The sequence below is a fragment of the Callorhinus ursinus genome, unplaced genomic scaffold (genome assembly GCF_003265705.2).
Source record: "Callorhinus ursinus isolate GAN/ISIS: 27379988/994484 unplaced genomic scaffold, GSC_fseal_2.0 scaffold7, whole genome shotgun sequence".
NCBI classification, from domain to species: domain Eukaryota; kingdom Metazoa; phylum Chordata; class Mammalia; order Carnivora; family Otariidae; genus Callorhinus; species Callorhinus ursinus.
The window spans coordinates 49,810,564-49,835,883 of NW_027397069.1; the positions used below are offsets into that span (position 1 = coordinate 49,810,564).

At 39.2% G+C, this 25,320-nt stretch overlaps 1 long non-coding RNA gene across 1 annotated transcript; it reads right to left on the bottom strand.

Moving 5' to 3' along the window:
• Positions 1-13,103: 13,103 nt before the first annotated feature.
• LOC141373061 (uncharacterized) lies at positions 13,104-25,063 on the bottom strand. The gene is made up of 3 exons (XR_012378692.1): positions 24,738-25,063; positions 20,299-20,453; positions 13,104-13,717 (listed from the first exon to the last, which is right to left on the bottom strand). It is a non-coding gene; the product is annotated as an uncharacterized lncRNA (long non-coding RNA).
• Positions 25,064-25,320: the final 257 nt, after the last annotated feature.

Consider the following 25,320-nt stretch of genomic DNA (forward strand, 5'->3'; position numbering starts at 1 on the left):
ATGCATTCCCAAAATTATCTTACTATTTCTTTACTTCTCTATTGTCAATTTCTTGCTGCTGTAATGTAGAGGACAGAGTACTTCTCCACCTTGTTCACAGCTGATCCTCAAACCTAAAATGGAACACTGCCTGCCACAGAGTAGGTACTCAATAAATATTTGATGAATAAATGAATGGGCTTGCATCTTTTGTGCTTTTCATTACTTTTGCTATGTTGATTATACTAACCAACCTTTAAATCTTACTTTATGACTTTTTGTTCTGAGTAATCTGGCCTGTAGTTTCTATATAAAACATAGCCTCATATGGTAACCCAGTGTAAAACACTTCAGTCTTAACATAAACAACAACAATAACAAAATTCTAATTTGAGAATTTTATCCAACTACCATGGGGCTAATAAAGGTAAGTTCCTCCTGTTCAACCTCCTGCTGTTCTATCCACAGACATCCTATTTCTATGTCTTTTACCCTTCCAAGCTGAATATACTCAGCAACAAAAGTAAAATCCTTTAATCTTTCATTTTGGGGCCCATGTTTGAAATGGATTAAAGAGTCAAACAAAATTAGTTTCCAAACCTTCAATTTTCTGGGCCCACAGGCCTTCTCCCTCTCACTCAGAAATGAAGGTGGCTTTGAGCCATCTGTTACTTTGCGTGGAACATTTCCCTCAGCTGTCATTGCTGATTGTTCCATTTCTTTTTTTATAAAAGGAGAAAAAGAAAGAAAAGAAGAGAAAAGAAAAGAAAAAAGAAAAGGAGAGAAAAGAGCCAAACACACACACACACACGCACACACACACACAAAACCCAACCTCTGCTGGCCACCCGCATGCACAGCTTTGTTTACTGGTCCTCTAGTTTCTTGTTCTTTCTTCTAAATGAAGAAGCTTCATTTAGCTGACAACAGCCATTTCTCATAAACCCCCAATTTAAGCAAGAGCCAGAGTGGAAAATTGCAAAACAGGAAGTTGGCAAACTGCATCAAAGCAATGCTATTAGACATGTGAGTGAAAGACCCTTTATGATGCTGGTTCTTGGGATGAGACCTAGAGTTCTATAGGGGGTGATTTAGGGCTTTGTGTGCAGGACTCCTGTGGGAACTGGCTCCTCTTCATAGAGTTACATAGATCCTGAAGATGTGTGTACCTACTGGCGGTAACTCAGGTTGTTTTGAGGGGTAGAAATGCTGAGTAAAGGTAGCGTGACCATGTGTCCTGATCTGTCAGCAGGGACAGTCTCCTATTATGCCTATTGTCCCAAAGTAATTATTAAGATCACCTCTTTTCTCTCTCAAAAGTATCCCTGTTTAAATAATCAATCATAATGTCATCCTAACTAAAGATCAGTGTGGTTGATGAAGCAATAAAAGACTCGTGTTTTCATCTGTGGTGGATTGCAGACTTGTTTGGATGGCAAAGAGAAATCTTGCCAAGTTTCAATGATGTGCAACCAAGCACATCTACTGATTGAACTTTGGCTGCCTGGGATCTTGGACAACCCATTTCAGACTATTTGAATCCAGACTTCCCAGCTTTGGTGTCTCAAAAACTGAAGGCAACCAATCCCAGAGAAGCATTACAATTTGCCTCATGAGCCACCCAGAAAACTAAACTTAGACTCTTACTTGGTTACTTTCTCCTTTTGGATTATTATTGAACCATATGCTGTCCAATATGGTGGCCCCTAGCCAGAGATGGCTGTTGAGTGCTTGAAATGGGCTAGTTCAGACTGGGATGGTTCTAAGTATGAAATGCACGGTGGAATTTGGGGACTTAGTACAAAAAAGGTAAAATATCTAATTAATAATTTTGATATTGATTAGATATTAAAATATTGATATTTTAGGGTGCCTGGGTGGCTCAGTTGGTTAAGTGACTGCCTTCAGCTCAGGTCATGATCCTGGAGTCCTGGGATCGAGTCCCACATAGGGCTCCCTGCTCAGCGGGGAGTCTGCTTCTCCCTCTGACCCTCTTCCCTCTCTTGTTCTCTATCTCTCATTCTCTCTCTCTCAAATAAATAAATAAAATCTTAAAAAAATAAAATGCTAACATCCTTTTAAAAAAATTGATATTTTAGGTACATTTGGTTACATAAAATATATTATTAACATTAATTTCACCTGTTTCATTTTTACTTTTGTAATATAGCTACTAGAAAATTTAAAATTACCTGCATGGCTTATTTTTCTATTAGACAACACTGATCTAGCTCTTTTAATTTCTACCCAGGGAGACCCACTGAACTGGAACTAAGAAAAAGATTCAGCTTACTTCAGATTGCTATTTGGCAATCTTTGTTTTCCTTGCATCAGGTATTTACTAACACTTCCAGCCTTAAGTGAGATGACAAATATTAATTATCTACCACAGGTAGGAACTCATTAAATATTAACTCAGTTCTCCTTTCCTAGAGCAAATGATTTAATCTCTCTTAAACAAGCATAGTTTTTGCTACTTAAAGCACACCCTTCCTATATAATCAGTAAGGCAAAAGCCGCTTAATATGAATTCATCTTGTCAATCATTCATTCATACTCCCTTACTTCAGCGTCTATTACTAGCAGCGTTTTTTATTTATACCTTATATTTATATATATTTGCACCTATTATTTATATGGGTGGAATGTGAAATACACCTATGTTCTCTTAGTAAAAGTTGCTGAAATTATCAAGTTGGCTAAGCTGTGTGTGTGAAATATAATTCATAGTCAGTGATTTGGGTGAAATTTACTGAACTAAAGAGCATAGATCAGATGCAAGTTTTATTTCAGGAAGAGAATGATGAATTTCAGGAGAAATGGGAAATCCTTTCAATAAAACAAAACCTATATACCAGGTCTGATCAAGCAGTTTATTGTCAACAGGTTAAAGATTTTGGATTGTATTCTAATTGAAATAGAAAGCCAACTTACTTTAAGAAGGGTCCAACTTATTTAAGAAGATCGCTCTGGCTAATATTTGGGTAATGAAAAAAAAACATTTAATAATGAAAGTGGAGAGGTTGGCTAGAGAGCTCTTGCGATAATCCAGGCAGGAGATGATAGCAGCTTGGGAGTATACACTACAATAAAAATAATTTAGGGGGAAAAAGCATGAAAAGGAAAGAAAATCCCATAACTGTAGCAACCACACACAAAGATAACACTGAGAAATATTTCTTTCCGGTAATTTTTCTACACATAATGTTTGGCTTGGTTGCATTTATACTTTATATGTAATTCAGAACATAGGATTTTTTCATGTTATAAAGTGCTTTATAAATATAACCTTTCATATCTACATAATATTTTGTCAACAGATAACGTTGGCTATGTAACTATCTCCTGCAAGTGGTTATTTTAGATTGCATAAAACATTATGCTATTTTAAGTTATATTAAGTTTTTATTAGCACATTCTCACTATTGAATGTCAAAAGTATAATTACTAGTCTAAAGGTGATGAACATAGAATGATTAAAAGTTACAAAGTAATAAAGTCAGAATAAATACATTTTACTTTTGCTACAGGTGAAAGTGTTAAAGTTTGTAGTTTTGTCTGAGATATAGCTGATGTCGATTTAAGGAAACTAGCTATACAGATGAAAAATTAAACTTCTTTGGATTCTGCATATTTAAAATCTGAATTAAGAGCCAGTAGCCACTTGAACGAAGTTTCAGGACACTATTTGACTTTGCACTGGAGGCACTAGGTTCAAACACTGGGAACTAAAATCTTAACACAGAGGCATCTGGATGGCTCCATTGGTTAAGCATCCGACTCTTGATTTTGGCTCAGGTCATGAACTCGGGGTCATGAGTTCAAGCCCCAAGTCGGGCTTTGGGAATCTGCACTCAGTAGGGGTCTGCTTGAAATTCTCTCTCCCTCTTCCTCTGCTTGCCCCCTGCTAGTGCTCTCCCTCTCTCTTTCTCTCTAAAATAAATCTTTAAAATCTTAACACAGAGGGAGAAGGTGTCTCCTTTTACCTCTTATACTTTTCCCTTTTTTTCTTTATTTCTTTTACTTTAAGAGAAATTGTTAGTAGACACCAAACAACTCACAAAACCCAAGTGTCTTATTTTTCTGTTGTAGTTTACATCTTCGGCATTTGTTCATTTTCAGCATATTCTGACATTTTGCAGTTGACACATGTCTGTGCCCATGACTGTAATGTTCTTTTGTCCGATGCAGAGGCTCCCTGGTTTGCTCACAGCGAGGTATTTAAAAGAGCTATTAAATTTGAAGATGACTTACTTTTTCCTATGAAAAAGATGAATGATCCAAAATTGCTTACCATTTCTACCACGACAAGTGGCTGATAGTAAGCAAGCTAGCTGGTATTTAAAAACATGAACACACTTATTTTAATGAGGAATGAAAAATTAATTGCTTTTGAGGGAAGTATGAGCAGTAGAGAGAAAACTTGAAAAAAGATGCTTGTAAATGCTCCCTAGTTACATGATCTTGATGCCAAAAACAGTATAGAAAACCTATTTTTAAAAAATCAATCCGCACTATTATAAAAACTGAAGACAATTTTCTAATCTTTTAAAAATCTTTTAGACTGAGAGTGCTGGTAGATTTTCGAACTCATGTTTTAACAAATAAAAAGTGTAGCACCTTTCAATTTGTGGCAAAAATGGACTGATGTCAGGGAAGGGCAATGGTAACAAGGGACTCTGGAGACTCAGGGAATTATTTCCATTCATTGGGTCCTAGGAGTGTCCCACCTCCCTACTGATCATCCTAATCATCTAGTCCATTTTTAAATATGAGATTATAAGAAAAGTGTGTAAAATTCAGGGTGGCCAGCAATTATTTTATGCCAAACAGAACTTTAGTTAATAAATAAAAATCAAATGTCTGTCTCCATTTGCATTTGAAAAACTAAATCCCCTTTAGCTGTCATTGTCTATTTGTAAATCTGTTCCTGATTCTACTCTGATGTGAGAATTGGTATGAAGTCCTTTTTATGAACTCTAATTCTTTCACATTCGGTCCCCAAAGCAGCCAGAGTGCTCAACTTCAGTGATATCAATTTTCATATTCAATTAATATCGGTATTCTTCTAAAGAATTTTATTTACTTGGCTGTTTCTCCTTTTTCATAAATTACACTGAAGAAAAAAAAATTCATCTCTGCATAAGCAAAGTTTGTGTTAATCTATCTTTCTGTCTAAGCATTGTCTTTCAACATTGGCTATAAATTGCTTTAGTCATTTCAAGGAAAAATGCTTATTTTTCTGTAATACTTTTTGGATACATTTAAGCAAGGACTACTGGAATATTAATGCTTTGATCCCAACATGCTTCACTTGGATGAGTGGGCATCTATTTCTCCTATTTTTATATTACAGATGAAAAAGCAGAAGTACCCTAGTGATGAAGGGTTTACCCAAGCTTCACAATGAATGGATAGCAGATTTCTCAAATGGAACCCAGTTGCTGTGTTATTTAGACTTTCCTGATATATAATACCTTTTAAAGATTTATGATATATTGTTTTACTTAATTGCTTTTAAAATTTAATTTCTATATGGAAGATGGACTGTTGGTTTAGAACATAGGCATAACAAAAGTCAGTAATGAATGGCTGTTGTCTTTTATAAAACAGCCCTTTTGAGAACCTTGATTCAAGGTGTGACAAATATTATAGTAAAGATTATGCTATTTACAGTCATTTATTACAGTTAGGAAGTCCTGGCGTCAAATTTGACTTATATGGATTTTATTGGCAGGAAGGAGTTGGTTTAATTGAAAAAGTTTCTATGGGGCACCTGGGTGATTCAGTCAGTTAAGCATCCAACTCTTGATTTCGGCTCAGGTCATCATCTCAGGGTCATGCGATCAAGCCCTGCATCGGGATCCATGCTGAGCATGTAACCTGCTTAAGATTCTTTCTCTGCCTGGACGCCTGGGTGGCTCAGTCAGTTTAAGCGACTGCCTTCGGCTCAGGTCATGATCCTGGAGTCCTGGGATCGAGTCCCACATCGGGCTCCCTGCTGAGCGGGGAGTCTGCTTCTCCCTCTGACCCTCTTCCCTCTCGTGCTCTCTATCTCTCATTCTCTATCTCAAATAAATAAATAAAATCTTTAAAAAAAAAGATTCTTTCTCTGCCTTTTTTTTATTATGTTATGTTAATCACCATACATTACATCATTAGTTTTTGATCTAGCGTTCCATGATTCATTGTTTGCGTATAACACCCAGTGCTCTGCCTTTCTTTGTGCCTCTCCCCGCCACCCCACCCCCATTCACACACTCTCTCTCTCTAAAAAAAGAAGAAGAAAAAGTTTCTATTTTAAAACACACAAGAGTTTTCTGTTATCTGGTTTTGAACATGCAAGGCTTATGATCTGTTGCTCCTCTAATGTTTCCTGCATATACTTGATTTTATTAAATTTAGTATAACAAAGCAGAGATTTCAAATTAGATAGGTACGAGGATATCACAATTATTTGAAGAGACATAATTGTAGCAGTTTTATATTAACCTATCCTGAGACATAATCTTCTACATTAAGTGATTTCCTGTTTTTAAGCAAAGGTCCAATTCTTAAGCTGTCCTAAAGGAATCAAAACAACACATTTATATTAAGAATACAACCTTGACTTCATGAAAGGATGTCAAGCTGTGTAGCTTCAATGCTCACTGAGTCTAGAGCACTGAGTACCTATATTTCCATCAGGAGCTATTTGTTCAACACGGATGTGCCTGGAAGTGTACTGGGTACTGTGCATAATGCACGGGAGATGTGCGCTGGAGGGTGCACATTTTATCTGAGCATCAGTTTTAACTCATGAAGTAGGCTCATTGAAACGGCATCATATAAATCAGAAACAGACTCAATCCAGTACAAAACTAGCTACAAAGGCTTCTCTGCTTCATATTTATTTTTCAAAGGGATATTTTTGAGTGTGAAATCAAAGGTCCTTCTTAATGTGAGCATCCTGCTACTCTAGCCTCCTCCCTCAAGGCATCGTACCCCTAACCTATGTCCCTACTTTAGTGTTTTCTCAGTCTTGTCACGCTTCAACACACTGCTCATTCTCGATTCACGACATCCTTTTGAAATGGAATTCCTATGGCTCCTCCTTCTCCAGCTCTGCCTGGCAAATGTCTATTCATCCTACAACTCAACCTTCAGGTAAGCCATGAAGGCCTTTCTGAAACATTTTTCCTCTCTATGCCCCCAGGAGAATGTACCACTCCCTCTGTAGTCGTCTGCTAAGGCTGCCGTGACAAAAAGTACCACAGCCTTGGGGGCTTAAGCAACTGTAACTGATTGTCTCACAGGTCTGGAGGCAGAAGTCCAGAATCAAGGTGCTGGCAGGGTAGGCTCCTTCTGACGGCTGTGAGGACAGATCTGTCCCAGACCTCTCTCCTTGTTCTTTTCCCCCTGTCTCCCCACACTGCTTTTCCTCTACATGTGTCTGCGTCCAAACTTTCCCTTCTTACAAGGTCACCAGTCATATTGGATTAGAACCTATCCTAATGACCTCATTTTAATTTGATTACCTCTGTAAAGACTCTAACTCCAAATAAGGTCACATTCTAAGATAGTTGGGGTTAAGACTTCAACATATAAATTTTGGAGGACACAATTCAACTTATAATATCCTCTTTTATTCCTTTTCTCCTATTTGTGTTGTAATAATTTTTTGCACGAGTGTATTTTTTTTCTATCTGACATCTCCCGCAAGGTTGTAAGTCTTTACAGAGTGGGAACCATATTTGATTATTATGTGTACGGCTGATCTAGTGTAATTCCTAGCATGAGAGCCTGCTTCCTAAAGTCAGCTGGTTGGTTTGCTGATGGAATGATACATAAGCAAAGATGCAAAATAATAGTAGTAAATATCCTCCCCATTGAACTTATAGAAAGAACTAAAGAAATGGATGTCTGGAATTCCACATTTACCTTTCTTATAGGTCCGTCTTTCTCACCAGATTGTGAATTCTTTGAGGACAGAAATCATGTTTTATTCTTGATTACAATGGAAATCACTATATTGGTGGCTTATCTTATATCCAAGCTACTTCTCCATTTCACAACTAGAAACTAAATTTCGCTGGGGGAGGCAATGCATCTCAGGCTTCCTGGCTGGTTAGTGAGGGTGTGTATTGGAGTTCTGGCCAAGATGTCAGTGGAAGTGTGGATGCGACTTCCAGGAAAAGAGGAACAGAGTAACTGGCCCATTTTATTTTTTGCCTTTGGCTGTTTCCCTTTTTCTTACCAGAACACAGGGGCAATGCTCAGAGGTGAAGCGACCATTCTGTGGAAAGGTAAATAGCACAGAGTAAGAATGGCTAAGTGAAAGGATGGAAAATATCTTTACTTCACCTCAGTCTTGAAAGATGTTTCCTTAGTATGGGATTCTAAATTAACATTTATATTCTCAGCTCAAACAGATGATTATTGCCATTGTTGCTTTTGAGAAGTTAGCCACTGCTCTAATTGCTTTTACTTTGTAGTGCCTTCTTGCTGACTGCTTTTTCTTTTTTTAAAAATCTCCTTAGATATAAACATTTCTCTTGTTGGGATGCCTGGGTGGCTCAGTCGGTTAAGCAGTCTAACTCTTAATTTTGGCTCAGATCATGATCTCGGGGTCCTGGGATTGAGCCCCATGTCAGACTCCCTGCTGAATGTGGAGTCAGCTTGTTCCTCTCCCTCTGCTCCTCCCACTGTGTACTTTCTCTCTCAAATAAATAAGTAAATAAAACCTTTAAAAAACAACAAAATACATTTCTCTTGTTTATCATACTTGTGACTCATTGGCCTTCTTGAAAATGGGTATCAAAGTCTCTCAGCAATTAGAGAAAATTCTCAGCCATTATCTCTTCAAGTACTGCTTTTTCCCCCATTACCTTGATTATTGCCATCTGAAACTTTAATTAATGTATGTCAGACATCCCTACTCTGTCCTCCATGTCTTTAACCTCTCTTTCATATTGTCTATCTCTTCATCTCTCTGGGCTGTATTCTGTGTAGCTTCTTTAGCTATGTCTTCTAATTGACTTCTTCTTTATCTGTGTCTGTCTCATCTGCTGTTTATATTGCCTTATTAATTTCAATCTGTATATTTATGACTTCTAGAATTCTTGAAGTTTTCTAGTAATTTTTTTGCAAATATATTTAGTTCTTCTTTTAAAATTTCTTATTCTTGGGGCGCCTGGGTGGCTCAGTCAGTTAAGCACCTGCCTTTGGCTCAGGTCATGATCCTGGGTCCTGGGATCGAGCCCCGCATCGGGCTCCATGCTCAGCAGGGAGCCTGCTTCTCCCTCTCCCTCTGCCTGCCTGCCTACTTGTGATCTCTTTCTCTCTCTCTGTGTCAAATAAATAAATAAAATCTTTTAAAAAAAAATTCTTATTCTTGTTCATATCCTCAAACTTTCTTCTATTTCCCAAAACATTAAATACAGTTGTTTCTTTTTTATATTTAGTGCCTGATAATTCCAATATATGAAGTCTTTGCAAGTTTGAGTCTCCTGTTTGTTTCTGCTGGTTTTCACTCACAGTGTCTTGGTTCCTGTGTGTCTTGTGAACTTTGACTCTAGTCTCATCATTTTTCTTATACTGTTTCAGTGGGAGTTCTTGAAAGCTGGATTGAAATTCCTCTAGTTGACCCTTGAACAATGCGGGGGTTAGGGGAGCTGACTTCCTGGCACAGTTGAAAATCTGTGTATAACTTTGGCTCCCCCCAAACTTAACTACTAATAGTCTACTGCTGACTGGAAGCTTTATTTTAACACATATTTTGTATGTTATATGTATTGTATACCGTATTCTTGCAACTAAGTAAGCTAGAGAAAAGAAAATGTTACTAAGAAAATTATAAGTAAGAGAAAATACATTTATGGTACTGTATGTATATTTATTGAAAAAAATCCATATATAAGCGGATCCATGCAACCTGGGTTGTTCAAGGATCAACTATATATTTTCAACTTGATGTTTTTTAAAACACAAAGATATCATGAACTAGATTTCTCAAACCCACATGACATCAGGCTTGTGGCTTTAAACTCTCAAGAGAGATTACCCTTATCTCTTACCTAACACCCAGATTAGCCAGGTGAATGGTCCCTTCTGGGGGCACTGTCACACTGAAGGTATAGTGCTTTGGATGCTGGCTTTATGTTGAGTGTTTTTTTTTTTTTCAGTGTGTAATGTCTTTATTTTTTAATTATTTAAACATTAGATGGTACTTTTCTTTTTATTATGTTCAGTTAGCCACTGTATAGTGCATCAATAGTTTTTGATGTAGTGTTCAATGATTCATTTGTTATGTATAACACCCAGTGCTGGTATTTTCTATTGGCTTTAGCTCCTTGTATGAACGTTAAATTTTACTTCCTGGCTCTTACATTTCATCAAGCAGTAACTCAAATTTTCCAGGGTTTGGTAGAAGAAAACTCAGAGAGAAAGACAAGTTTGGCCATCTCTTGCTCCACAGGATACATGTTTGCACTTTGTCTTTTAAGCCCTGAGTAGTCCTTCTTTATGTACAAGTTGATACATCTTGTATTTTCTCCAACATTCTGGTTATTTCAAGTAGGGCATCATTCAAGTTTACCTATCTCCCATACTACCATAAATAGAAATAAAAATAATTGTTTACATTTGTGAAAAATTTGAGAATAAGCTGAATATCTACCGTTAAAAAATTGGAGGTATGTATACACCATAAATGTCATGAAGCACTACATGAAATGTCATAGATGTGCATATACTGACATAGAAATATCTCTAACACAAACTTTAAATTAAAAAAAAAGCTAGTGTACAACAATATGCGTAATATGATTCTGGTTATGTAAAAAATAAGAACTGTATATGCTTTTGCAAGGAAACACTTTTTGTTAAATGAACAGAAAAAGATATAGATGTTTACAAGCTAAAACAAAAGGAATTTTTTGTAGGTTTTTTCTACTTTTAAAAAGTGAGAATATATTCTTTCACTACTTTGGTTTACTTAAAAAATAAATACAAGTTTAAAGGAATAAATGAGATAAGGCATCTCAAGCACTCAGTAGAGTGCCTGACACATCATAAGAATTTAATAAATTTTCACTTACATTATTATTTTCATTTAAAAGTGAAAATTAGTGTTGGGGTATAGCAGGATATAATGGCGATTTGTGATGTACTAAAAATCAGTAGCAGACCTTGAATTTGAAACTTTATCTTTTGATTAAAAATACTGATCTGCTTCCAAACTATAGCTTATAGATCACTTACTTCGCTTGCTGCTTTCAGATATGAATAAGTATTATTCCAAAAAATGAGTTTAAAAAATGTGATCTCTGATCAAATGAGTTTTTAAAATGCTAGGTTATCCAAAGTACAATAGTTTTGCTTCTCTGTTTTGTTTTTAATGGGAGGAGTTGTCAAAGCTGTAAAATTCTGTTATGCATTGTGAGTCTCAAAAAGGGAAATCTTGTGTGACACATTCCCCAAACTTACTGAATTCCAGAATCCCTTCTCTGAAGCATCTCTAGGAATTTCTCTTCCCTGAAATTCCTTTTCGGAAATACTTCACTGGAGCATAATACAGGTTACAAATATCATAATATCCATTTACTGGCTCTGAACAAATTGTGAGTTTTTACAGCCAGGTTGTCATGGTGTTTAATGGACAAGGCATTCTCTTTTATCCTTTAATTTGTCTAGAACAGACTCCAAGTATAAACACTGATTTGTTTTGTAAGGGAAGGCAAGCGACCTTCCCTGTCCATGCCTCATGCTTCTTTGGATTAGCATTGACTAATGGGTGGAAATACGACGCATCTAGAGCTGTTTCTTGGCAAAATAACCTAAAGCCAAACAACAAAGAGCAGGCCTGGAAAATCAGAGAGAAGAACGAGACCCTGATGTCCTTATTTCTTCTGTTACCACACACTCAAGCACTTTGCTAATTGGGAAAATTACACTGCCATCTGTAATTGGATGAAAAAGTATTTGCTGTACATGCTTGGACTGCATAAAGGAAAACTCTATGAAGTCAGAAGATATCAAAACAAAATATGAAATTGCTTAGCTGTAAGCTATTAATAATGAGTGTATACATGCTAAGTATCTCCTTCCTCCACTTTTTACATCTGCTAATTGCATTACATTTGCAGAGAGCTATTGTCTTCATCCCTTTGAAAATATGCCATTCAAATTTGTTTGTTCACACAGCACCAACTAACCAAAGGGCAGGCATGGAAAAGAAGAGGAGACAGAACAAGACCCCTGATGTCCTTGTTCTTGCTAATTGTTAGCACCTTCAGATACAGCCATCCCAAGAGCACAAACATTTGAAGAAAGACAAATTACAAGCTGGAGATGTACAATGTGATTTAGCAGGAAAGGAATTGCTTCCCTTTGTAACATCAGGGGTTAGCATAGTTTTGCTTGTATAGTATGTTAACGGAGCTTGACTTAGATTATTCCAGATTGTGGAAGCAGGGAGTCCTTACCTCCAAGAGCTGTCTTCAAAGCCAAAAACCCTCTCCTCCTTCTAGAAGGGGAAATCTCTTTGGTGACATCAAAAGAACTTCCTTACTCTAATCTGTAGAGAAGTTGAATTGAATGGGAGCTTCTCCACTGCCTGGAATTAAACTATGACTTTTTTCTTCTCAATTATGAAAAAACAAAAAATCGATGATGTGGATTTCTAATTCTTCAAGCATGAAAATGCTAACTAAATTCAGTATTTCTCAACCCTTGCCTCTGAGTGGATGTGATATATGGAGGAACTGAGAGGAGAAGGAAGTATATGGGTTACTGTCCACATCTAGAAAATTCTCGCTTCTGATAAAGCTGAATTTGATAATTGAATTAATAATAAGGAACAGAGCCTGGAATATGTCTTGTACTGCCCTACATTTGTGAAAATTTTTCATCTGTGCTTTCTCCTATCCGTGAAAGTGACAGTGAGAAATGGCTGTCCATTAACACAAAAGCAAAACGTCATAATGTAGTAGTGATGCTTGAAGCTTCCTGCAATGCTGGAATTTTTAGAAATCATTAATAATAAATTACCAGCAATGCCAAGCGAAGCTGATAGCATTTCTCTTTGGTAGGTAAAACTCTCCTTTATAAAATAATAATATCCTGGGTCGTATGTCACAGCCTTCAGCAATTTTCTTAAAGTTATTTTAATTTAACACCAGAGTTACCAACATTGAATTCATTTTACAGATGGAAAAACTAAGACTATTCTATCAAATGATTGTTCAGAATGAATCAGAGTATTTCAACTGAGATCATCAGCTTAGCTCCAGATTTAAATTTAGGCCTCTAACATATTTGTTAATATGACAGGCACAAGTAGAAGTCATTGGTTCATGAGTTGGGGTTGGAGTGGTGATGGGGTTCTATTAATTACAAACTCTGGGTCATTTATTTCATCCATCAAATTCAAGAATAAGCAACAACATGATAAATGATTAAAAGGTAAACTTGGCCCATATTTCCCAATATGTGGTTGGGGGCCATAAGGGGAGTAAGCAACTGTTCTCTTAGAGAAAAGGAAACAAACACAAAGCTTGCAAACAAGAAAGCAAAACACTCAAGTCCAATACCCTTGTTTATCAGCTCATGAAATCCATATTCAGTTGTCAGTGTGTACGAGGGGTCCAAAGCAAGGAACAAGTTCAAACATGCTCTGAAAATCTTCCCTCCTCTCATTTCCATCAATTCCACTCAGCAATTATCCAAGAACCTGATGGCTTCCTTCAAATTACAGAGTCTAGAGGAAAACAAAACAGAAGTAAAATGGCCTAAGTACATCCAAAGCCCAGGACCCCCAGAAAAGGACCTCATGTAGGATAGTTCTTCCCCGTGCTATCATTTGAGACTTCCTATTTGTAATATGCCTAATCAGTCTGTTGAAATAAGGACTGGCTCAAGCTCTTGCTTCTTTTGTCAGAAGAAAATTGATAAGAAGGTGAATTCTGAGATATAAGTGGTGTGACTTTAACCAGGACACCTCCCATCTTTGGATTTTTTCCCTTTATGGGTAACAGGAGGTGGGGAGGATTAAAACCAGGATTCCAAATCACAGACCCTCCAGCAAGCCCTGGACTACCTGATGGTTTAAGTGCCTCTATGCTTCAAAATTCTATGGTGCTTTTTGGTTGAGCCGCATTGGTAAAAGTCATTGACTCTTTGACCTGGTTCCAAGCTGCATGTATATAGCCTTTTATTTTATAAATTCCTAAGATGATGATCCACAAACAAATCAGAAATACAGAAAACCACATAAAATAACAAGTTCCTGAATATCTACCATCTTGGGCAATTGGCTTATGTTCATAGTTTGTGAAACAGCTGTAAATCATCGGTCTCTTAACTTCGTCATTCAGTCACAAAGCTCAAGATTCTATTCCACGCAAGGAAACAGATCTTCCCTCCAGTTTGACAACTGTTGAAACTGTAGGCAGACTCAATAATAATGATTTAGGACAAAACCTTAAAATTTAAGCTGCCTTAAAGAAGAATACATAATTTAAATCTCATATAATCTACTAACCTTATTCCAATCAGATACATAACCAAACTTCTTATCAGACCTTAATAGATAAAGTTCAATTTCTTCTTTTAAGTTAAGCCTCAAAAGAATTAAAGGACAGATGAGGAAGGAGGGGGAAAATGTGTTGAAAAAAAGGCTTGATACGCCCTCACAAGTTTAGTGGTCAATGCTGAGAGAGAGAGAGAGAGAAAGAAAGAGAAATAGCCATGAATATACATTTCATTTTTCTGGATGTGAATTAACTGTACAGGGTGTCATCTTCGCTGTGTTCTTTCTCATGGAAAAGATTTCAAAACAACTTGCCAACAGGATCTCAGCTGCCTTGGAGCAAGGGAAATGGCATCTCCCATCCTGGAATTCTAACAGGAAATTGCCTTGAAAGAGGTGATCAGGCTCTCTTTCCCATGACACCTGATTCATATCCTTGACAGATTTAATTTTCAATGAAGGCGGAGCTCATTAATGTTTCTCTGAAATTGCCCTGAAATATTGAGAACCAATTCTCCCAAACTTGACTTGCTCATCCTTGTGCAGCATCTTTAAGAAAAATGATCCTGCCACATTAAATGGCCTTTGACAACCAGAGCCAGGAAAGTTCTCTGACATATTTGGACTCTAACTGTGGTCAGGGTCCAACATCCTGCAAGCACTCCTGGGGATCACAACAAAGTTTCCATCTTTTCTCTTGTTTGCATTACTTCCTAGGAAGGTTCAAATTAGGCAAATGTCAATATTTTGATGCAGTGACATGATAAATATTCACAGTTAGGACTTGGAATTGCATTTTTGAAATGGTAGACTGCAGGGGGTAAGACAAGCAGATAAAACAAACTGAACACCACAAAGAAAAATCAATTAAGAGCCTTGAGGAGACATTCTACAGAATAATCTCTAACAAAAAAGCCCTCAATCTCAAGATGTTCAAAATGGAATTTATGGTTTTCCCTCCAAAACCTGGCCCTCTTCCTGATTCTTATCTTGAGGATGGCATCCCTGTCGGACACATTTGCACAAGCAAAAACCCAAGAAGACATTCTTGATGTCTCCCTTGCTCCCAGTCACCATGTAGAATCCTTCACCAAGTCCAGTTGCTTTTTACCTCTTAAATGTCTCTTGAATTTGACTCCTCTCCACCTCCACTGTCTCCACCATCATTGCTCATCTGAGGAATGCAGAGTTGTTTAGCCTTCTCTGTTGACTCTGACCTTCTACAATCCATTCTCATGCCACAGCTAAAATAATCTTTTTCCAAACTTAAATCCAATGACAATATAAACCTGCTTTAACACCCTTGATTGCTTTCCACTTACTCTCTGGAAAAAGTCCAAGATCCATAACATGGCCTACAAAGTACTCAGCGTTCCAGCTTCGCCCACCTCACAGGCTTGATTTTGAGCTACTTTCCTTCATTCACTGTGCTTCAGTCACTTGGGCCTCCTTCCAGCTCCTCAGACTCACTTGCTTCCTCCTACCGGGGAATTTCTGCAGATGACGTGATGCCCACTGTGTCAACTCTTTGCCTCACACTTCCATTTCTACTCACCTAATTCACCCTTATACATCTTTTAGATCTGAAATCAAGTGTCCCTTTTTTAGGAGAGTCTTTTCAATTCCCTCAGTTCAGGTCATGTTCATTGTTAGAGAATTGTCATCCTTTCCTGCAAAGCACTCAGCCAATATGCAATTTTACGTTCATTCCTGTGCTTATTTGATTACTATTTGTGTCCCTTACTCTAATTCAAGTTCAATACCACAGAGACCATGTCTGATTTTTCTCACAATTGCATTTTTTGTTCTATCAGTTTCAGTGAGAAATATGCTTAAAAGCTTCCACTGGCTGTGGATTTGCTTATTTCTCCTTTAAGTCTATCAGTTTTTCCTTATGTATTCTGAACCTACATTATTAAATGCTACAAATTTAAGACTATTCGACTATTCTATCATCCTAGAAGATTAATCCTTTTAGAACTTTTAAATGGTCCCTATTTGCTGTACAACTTACTTTGTTTGATACTAGTATACCCATGCCAGTGTCCTTTTGGTTAAGATTTGTAGCATATGTCTTTCCTTATTCTTTACTCTTATTCTTTCCGTATCTTTGCACTTAAGATGCTTCTCATGTAAGTAATATACTACTGGGTCTTGTTATTTTTAATGTAGTCTGACAATATAAATCAACTGTTTGCAATTGTTAATTATATTTAAACAAATATAATTGCTGAAACACTTGGGTTTAAATTTACCATCTTGCTATTTACTTTTCTTTTTTTTTGAAGATTTTATTTATTTATTTGAGAGAGAGAGAATGAGAGAGAGCATGAGAGGGGGGAGGGTCAGAGGGAGAAGCAGACTCCCCACCGAGCAGGGAGCCCGATGCGGGACTCAATCCCAGGACTCCAAGATCACGACCTGAGCCGAAGGCAGTCGATTAACCAACTGAGCAACCCAGGTGCTCCACTATTACTTTTCCAATTTATACCACTTATTCTATGTTCCTTACCCCCCTTACCTTCTTTTGTGTTTATCAAGTAGGTTTTACTACTCCATTTTTTTGACGTTTTGGCAGTTACAAAACCTTTTGGCATTCTTTCAGAGGCTACTTTAGAGATTCAACATGAATCTTGACTTTATTAAAGTATAATTTATAAAAGTATATTTTTATCAATTCCTGTACAATGAAAGGACATTTAAACACTTTGACTTTACTTATCTTCATTCTGAATTTTGTGCTATCATTGCCATTTATTTTAATTCTACAATATTTAAAACCCCATGACATTGTTAGTATTGTTCCTATGTAGTCAATATTTATTTAGATTTACCTACACATATCTTTTCCTTACTATTTTTTCTTTCCTATAATTTTTGCTGTCATTTAGCTTCACTTTTTTTCTGTCTGAAGACCTCTTTTGTGTATTTCCTTTAATTCAAGTATCGATGATGAATTCTTCCAGAAAATAGAGTGTTCAAGTCTCTGAATTCAGCTAAATATTTGCAAAAAAAAAAACAGAGAAGAAAGGGACTTGTTGAAAGTCTAGGAGAAAAAATGGAAGAGCTCCAGTAGATAAAAGAGAGTTCCGTGACATGTCAATTTTTTTTAAGTGGGCAAGACTTCACTATAGTGTCTAGGGATGCATATTTGGATAATCAAAGTATAAATACAAGAAAGCAATTACAATAAAAGTGTTAAAGGGTAACGGTTGCTTTTAGGGAAAATGGTGCATTGTGATTGGGATAGCACACAGATGAGGTTTCTGAGGGGCTGGTAGAGTTGTATTTCTTTATGGTGGTTACAAAGATGTCAGTCTTAAAAATCATGTATTAAACTCTACATTTGTTTTGGGTGGTTTCTGTGTCTGTGTTTTATTTAATAATAAAAAGAAAAAGAAAAATACACTAAAATTTAGTAAATTTTATCTTCAATATTGAAGGACAATTACTATAATATTCACTTGGAAGGGGTATTTTGCACCTTAGAACAGTACACCAATGTCTTTGGCTTCCATACCTTGTCTTAAGAATTCAGCATTAAGTCTTGTTGTTTTGATAATATGCTTTTTCCTCTAACCACTTTTAACATTTTTATCTTTGTCTTTGGTTTTCAACAGCTTTATTATGGTGTACCCTGCCATAGTTTACTTGTGTCTATCCATCATGGAAGTCATAGGGTTTCTTGTGCATATGGCTTGATGCCTTTCATCAGTTTTGGAAAAATCTCTTCAAATATTGCTTCTGCCCATTCTCTTTCTCCTCTTTCTGGCACTACAATTATACCTCTATATATAATAATTTACAGTGTCCCATATATCTCTTTCCTTTTTTTCCTCTATTTTGCATCCCTTCTTTTCTTTGTGGTTCAGTCTGGATATTTTCTACCAACCTACATACATTCTGGTTCATCATTTCTCTCCTCAGCTATGTTCAATGTGCTCCTAATTAATTAAAATTTAATTTTATTTATTTTCTTTTTCAGTTCTAGAATTTCCTTCTTATTCTTTTTTATAGATTCACCTATAGATTTATAGCAACCTTTTGAAATTCTCCATCTTGTTGTCAGTTTTCTTCAATATATTTAACATAGTATTTAAAATGTGTGTCTGATAACTCCAGTGTCTGTAGAGCATCTGAATCATCTACAGATCTGTTTCTACCATCTTCAAATTTTTTTTGATCATTGGATGGTCTCCTGGTATACTAGACTTTTTAAAAATTCTGAATATTGGACATTATTGTATGAAAATTATAGGATGATTTGAGGCTCTGGGTGACATTATCTTTCTTAACAGGAGATAGTTTCTAGGTGGTTAAGCCAAGCAAATCACCTTAATCCAACCTCAGCTGAAGCTGCCTTGGGTTTTTGTGAGAGCTGGTCTGTACCTACTTTGCCTTACTCCTAGACTGTTGACCTTGACAGCTCCCAGCTGAAAGCTGGGTGTTTCTCAGTGCCCCTCCTCCTCCTTAGCAGGCCATGAACTCCAATTTTGTCCCATGAGATTGCTGAAAACTCTCTGCAGCCACTTATGATCTTGCCCATACTTCCAGGAGAAAGTAGAGCTGCATATGAATCTGACCTCTTCTCATACACCTTTGCTCTGGAATCTTGTCTACTAATGCCCTTGCTGCCTTGGCAGCTCTTGTAGTCCTTCAGACAGATTTCTTTTTTTATTTTTTTCCCAATTATTCCTTCTGGAAGGGTCTAGTCTGATAGAAACTCATCTATCCTAGTTGCAAAGAAATGTCTGTCTTGAAATGACTACTGTTTATTGAACATGGACTCAGAGGCCCTCTCACTTTCTCACAGCACTCTGACGTTTTCCTCTGTGCTAGTCTTCACAATTTTTAATTAATTTTCTTTATGTTTCCTTGTTTAACATCTGGCTCCCCCTTCTCAGTTGTGAGTCAGGAGGCATCACATCCATTTTGTTCAACTTAGTATCTAGCTCAAAATCACCAACTCAGTAACTATTTTTAATGAATAAGTACAGACTTTGGGGCTAAGAATTTTATTTTATTTTTTAAAGACTTATTTATTTATTTGAGAGAGAAACAGAAAGAGGAGGGCAGAGGGAGAGGGAGAGAGAAACTCAAACAGACTGCACTGAGTGCAGAGCCTGACCTGGGGCTTGATCTCATCACCTGAGATTACGACTTGAGCCGAAACCAAGAGTCGGTAGCTCAACTGACTGTGCCACCCAGGCGCCCATGGACTAAGAATGTTATATACATTATGTCATTTAATCCTCACCATAAGCATAGGAGGCAGGTATCATTATCCCTATTTTAGAGAAGAGACAAAGGAAAATTAGACAAGTGCCCCACTCCGCGTGTTACCATATATTGGATGTTCTGTAAAACTCCTCTTCTTTGGCACTTAAATCATTAAGTTTTTGCAACTGGTACATGCAGCCACCTTTTTATTTTTTAATATGCAAGCTTTTAAAGCATCCTTCAATTCCTCCTCTTCATTTTCCTTTTTCTCCTTTTTTAATATTCCATATCTTTCTTTTTGCGGCCTTTGATGCTCATCAGCATCTCATTAGCAAATGAACTAGAAAAATAAAAGATGATGAAACTCACCACAGCTAGGCAAGGTGTCTGTGCTCCAGTATGCCAAGAGAAGGGCACATACTCCCCTCCCCTCATGCCTCAGGGGACATCTTTGGGACCTGGCCTCATTTATTTAAAACGATTTTTTAAAGTTGTTTCATTTCATTTTATTTTTTTTTAAAGTTGACTTTATTTAAGAGGAGTTTTAGGTCTATGCAAAATTAAGCAGAAAATACAGAGTTCCTACTTACCCCTCGCCATACACACACACTCACACAGTGTGGTGCATTTGTTAACTTCGATGAACCCATATTGGTTTATTCATTTTTATCCCCCTGTCTGAAACCATCTGGGATTGTGTGTTTGCTCAATTTCAGCCATCTTCTGTGAAGAGTCCTCTTTTGACCTGCAGTTAAAATGTAAAAATCTCTGCTTCTTTGTCAGCATTTATTCTGTTCCTACCATGCTGCAGGAAAGTTCAGTTACCCCTGAACTTTGGCCCTCTAGCACATTTCCGTATTTGCATGCTCAAAACCAGGCAATTAACTTAAATACTTCATTCTTAAAGGAAATCAGGTACACTCTCTAAAAGCCATAAATGATCACACTCTCACGTTGAGTCTGAAGCCTTTGTGATGCTGTTCACATTCCCAGTGCTCTCTCATCCTGCCCACCAGACCAGGCTGTGACTCGGATCCTACCACATCCGTGAAGCCTGCCTTAACAGGCTCCATCCCACATTTTTATTTTTTTCTGTGGCACCATATCTGGTATCAAACTGTCCTTGAGAAAGTCATTAACTCCCTCTGAGCTTCAGTTCCCTCATTTGAAAGTGTGGCTCAAAACACTTCCAGACAAATTTGTAGGTAAATTTAAATGTATCTTAATGTGTCCATGCTCAACACACAGCAGATATGCAGCAGACACCAGTGCTCCTGCTCTCCCTACCTGCCCAGGTGTGTCTGGGGGGCAGGTGCACAGTGTGAGAGACAAGACAATAAAACCATATAAAAATGGGCTTGGACATAGAGAGCCCCAGAGAGTAATACCTCAGTGACATCAAGTCCTTTCTGGGTTGGTGAAGACAGCAGGTTGTGAAGTAGCTGAAGGGAAAGGAGGAGTGAGGGACAAGGGGTACCCCTGTGTGGGCACAAGGAAGCAGAGCATGAAGTAATAACCACATGCATATCTCAGTGGGGACTATGCTTTCAGCTCAGGAGTCAGAGGACATAGGTAGGATTTGCCCACATGAAGGAGGAGGGGACGGATTTCCGACAGGGGGTGCTGCAGAGGGATCTATGACTCTAGGCACAAAGTGAAGCAGCAATTCCAGGGCTCTCAGAGGACAATGAGTTGATAGCTGTGGGGGGCCCTGGAAGGTCAAGAGGAGCCTGATAGGAAAACATCTCGAATGGGTAAGAAGGATGGAATTTATCCTGCAATCACGGAGAAGCTCCTGGGACACTTGGAGCTGGCATGTGACATGACTCCTGAGACACTTAGGCAGCACAGAGGACAGTGGAGAGAGCCCGGAGTCTGGGGAGCAGGTATGAAGTTCTCGCAACAGTCCTATATGAGCTGATCAGGCCTCACCTCGAGGGCATCCGTGGGAATGGAAAGGAAGGGATTTATGTTCAAGCACTATCTTCTAAAACATTTCTATGACCTCCACTTCTTTTGGATTTTTTTCCCATCACCATTATATGACAGAGTACAGGTGTTTAAATAAGCTTTTCACTTGATGAGCACTAAAAAAAAAAAAAAAAATCTACTTAAAAGTAGAAGACAATAAAATGGACGTGGTTCTGAGGGCTTATTTTTAAAACATTGTAAAGGAATGGATTAGCAAACCCTCCTCTGCCACCACCATCAAAGAGAGATCCTTAATATGATATAATTAATTATAAATGACTTCAGAACTGGAGCTGTTCCACTCAGGAAGCAGAGAGCAGAACTATGACCACTTTTGTGATTTCTCTTCAAAGGTAGACAGGCTCCACACAAGCAGAAAGAAACAAACGCTTGTTAACATTAGTGGGTGTATTGTTCCAAAATGGGTAAGCGAAGGTCACGGTGATGGGGAAATTAAGTGACCTGTAAGAGCATTGGCTGTGGCTCTGTCAGGCGAGGAGGAGAGAGAATTGGACCTGGGAGCCCTGCAGGCTTCGCCCTTGCTCACAGAACCATAGCCCGCCCCACCCTCCCTGCCCTCGGCGTGCAGGGACTGAACACAGGCCTGTCAGTGAGCATCCAACTCATTGGAGCTCCTTGGAGGAGCCTGGGGAGGAATATATTGGGGTGTATCAAGAGGCAGCAAAGGATCAAAAATGGAATCATCACTTTTGGAAAAAGGCAAACATTTCTGAGGGCCAGGGTTGGGTTACTGAACTCAGAGACTTGGAATGGGGCTTTTTGGGAGTGGTCTGGAAGGAAGAGGGTCCCAGCAGGAGTGCATGCAGCACAGCCATCAAGTGCTAAGACCCCTTCTGTGCCGAGTCGGGCTCTCCCGCTGCCATCCCACCCAATTCTCCCCTCCATGGTGGATCTCAAGCCCTGTTTTATGTATAAAAACTGGGAAGCTCAGAGGCCTGCAGTAGGTCATCCAAGACCCTACATGGCAGAGCCAGGACTGAAATCCAGGCACCTCTGTCCATGGATCTTCCTCTGCCCTATTATGACAGTTACTATGATGAAACCTAAGAGGGGGAAGTGACTCTAGGCAGGGCCTGTGCTTTGTGTATTGTTAGCCTCATTTGAGACGTGTTATCTGGTCCAAAACAGGACACTCCTCCCCTTGCACCGCTCTCTCTCCCTGGCCTGTGCCTTCTCTAGAGAAGCTCTTTGGTGTGGCTGGTGGGCCTTCAGAACTCCCTGCTTCTGTTGAGAAAAACTTTGAGTGAGGAATTCAGTTGCACTTTGGACTCAGCCCTTTGACCTGGATGTAGAGAAGGAAGTCCAAATCCCTGCACCCTAGAGAGGGAAGAGTGCTGGCAGCTAAGTCAATGTGACTTTCCAGCAAGGAATGTCCTCCATTGAAGCCAGGGACAGAATCTCAGCTCCCCTGCTGAAGTGGCCCGCTTCACTTAGAAAACCAGTGCCCCCCTTCCTGGCTAACTCCTACTAGGCTTGTAGTAAGTCTCTAGAGAGGGGTTACCCCTCCAGGACATGGACCCCCCTCTTCTAACTGGGCCCAGGGCCTCTCCTGGTGTCCCCACCCCACACTGTGTCCCCCTGCCATGATGTTGCTGTTTATGTGACTTCTCCCCTGCTAAAACTGTGAGCTGCTTAAAGTCAAGGAGACCGATCTTCCCCCTTTAAGAATCCCCAGTGCTACAAACCCTTAATAACTGTTGAGTAAATAAACGAACGAAGCTGGCCAGTCCAAGCGTTTGTGGGGAGTATAAAAGCAGAGTTCTGACCTGAAGTACAGAGATGGTCAGACACTGCCCACCTCAGATTCCAGAAACTTCTTCCCTCCTTCCTTTATCCCTCGGAGTGTGATCTTTTCCCAACCACTCCCAGCAATATCAGAAATACTTTGGGAGATCCACCTTCATCTAGGGAGTGGCACGGTACAGAGGAGCTCAGCTCCTTGCTTCATGTCCATGCTTCATTCTAGCAGGGTGCGAGCAGAGGGCCCAAACCTGGTCTTCCCAGCAGGGAGGAGGAAAAGTGCAGCTTCACATTCCCACTTGATTATGTTTGTTTCAGGCAGTTATGGCTAAGGGTGCTCATGGTTGGGAAACAAGAATCAGAGGATGTTTCCTTTCCATTCAAAAGTGTGTCCGTCAGTGTGACCTCCTTTAGTTAATAGCAGGTTTCAGAAGTACAGGTCAGAGGTAGCTGGGGAACCTAGCACAACCCAGAGCAGATGCAGCAGAGAGTGGGGAGGCAGAAGCTGGGGAAGGTGGTTCATCTCCCTGAGTGGTATGACAAGGCAAGGGGTAAATGAGTGTGCACGGGCCTGCTTGTCCAGCCCGGCCATGCCCTGTTCAACTTTCTGCCAAGGGTCCCCTCTGTGCCATCCCCTGGGGCTTGGAGGGAGGCCAGGGGCTGCTGCAACCATGAAGGTGGGTTGTTTGCCCACTCAGCTCCTCTCCTTTATGGATCCTCACTGTGCGGGGTGCACAGCTGGCTCAGGGTGGGGTGGAGCCTCCTGCTCAGAGTTCCCAGGTCCCTGTGGGGTGCTGCCACCCTCAGCTGCCCTTTCCTCTCTGTGTGCTCTCCCTGCTTACTCTTTATCCAAGGATTCCCTACACAGTGTGTGGAGCAGTCCTTCAGAGGGAGGGTTGGTGGCCAGACAGACTCAAGGTTGCACTTAGGCAAATTACTTGTTCTCTCTGAGCTCTATTTTTTTTTTTCTCATCTATAAAATAAAGCTAAAAAACCCACATTGAAGGCTGTCATGATGATTAAGCTCTGGTTCTCAACCCTGGCTGCACGTCAGAATTCCCTGGGGAGCCCTAAAACGCCAATACCTGGGCTCCACCCAGATCAATGAAATCAGAGCATTTGCAGGGTGGGCCCGGGCATCAGTATTTTAAAGCTCATATGTGCATCAGGCTGTGATGACAAAGTAGAGGTAAGGTATATAACATGAATGACATAATGCCTCCAGAATATAATATGCCATTAATAAACGATGCCAATATCATTATTACTCTTTCATTATTGCTGCCCTGAATCTTACCTCCACCAAGAAAAGAAATCTGCCTCTGAGCTGCTCAGGGCAGCCATAAGAGTGTCTTGAAACAGCCAGTCGGGTGTGAAGACTCCATTTCTTTAAAATACGTGCGTGTGCTCACTCATCTCCTCATGGCGTGACCTCTCCTCTGGCACACTTTATCCAGCCTGGGTCTGTGCCAATGCAAACATTTCCAGTTGAAACCCAGTGCCCTTGTTTCCAGGTGCGATGGTCTCCAGGGAGGCAGCTGTCAACTTTTGCATCCCCAGTTACCTTTGCTCTGCTGTAAACAGATGAGTCATTGTTGGTCCCAGCAGGTGGATTCACAAACAGTCCTGGGCTATCCTGTCTGGTGGCTTAGGCTGTTGAGACGATGCCCTTGGTGCCTATGAGGGAGTCATAAAGTTGGGCTTGACACTCTTTAAAGTTATCTTTGTTTGCTGATTGTTTGGCTAGAGGGACTGGTGTTGAGTTATTCCTGGCTTCTCTGGGGCTCTGCAATGTTAAGCGAGATGATAAGCTTAATTGGGGTGGAAGGAGGGCAAGCAGCCCTTCATTAGCTGAAGCAATGGGTCAAGCAGATTAGCTC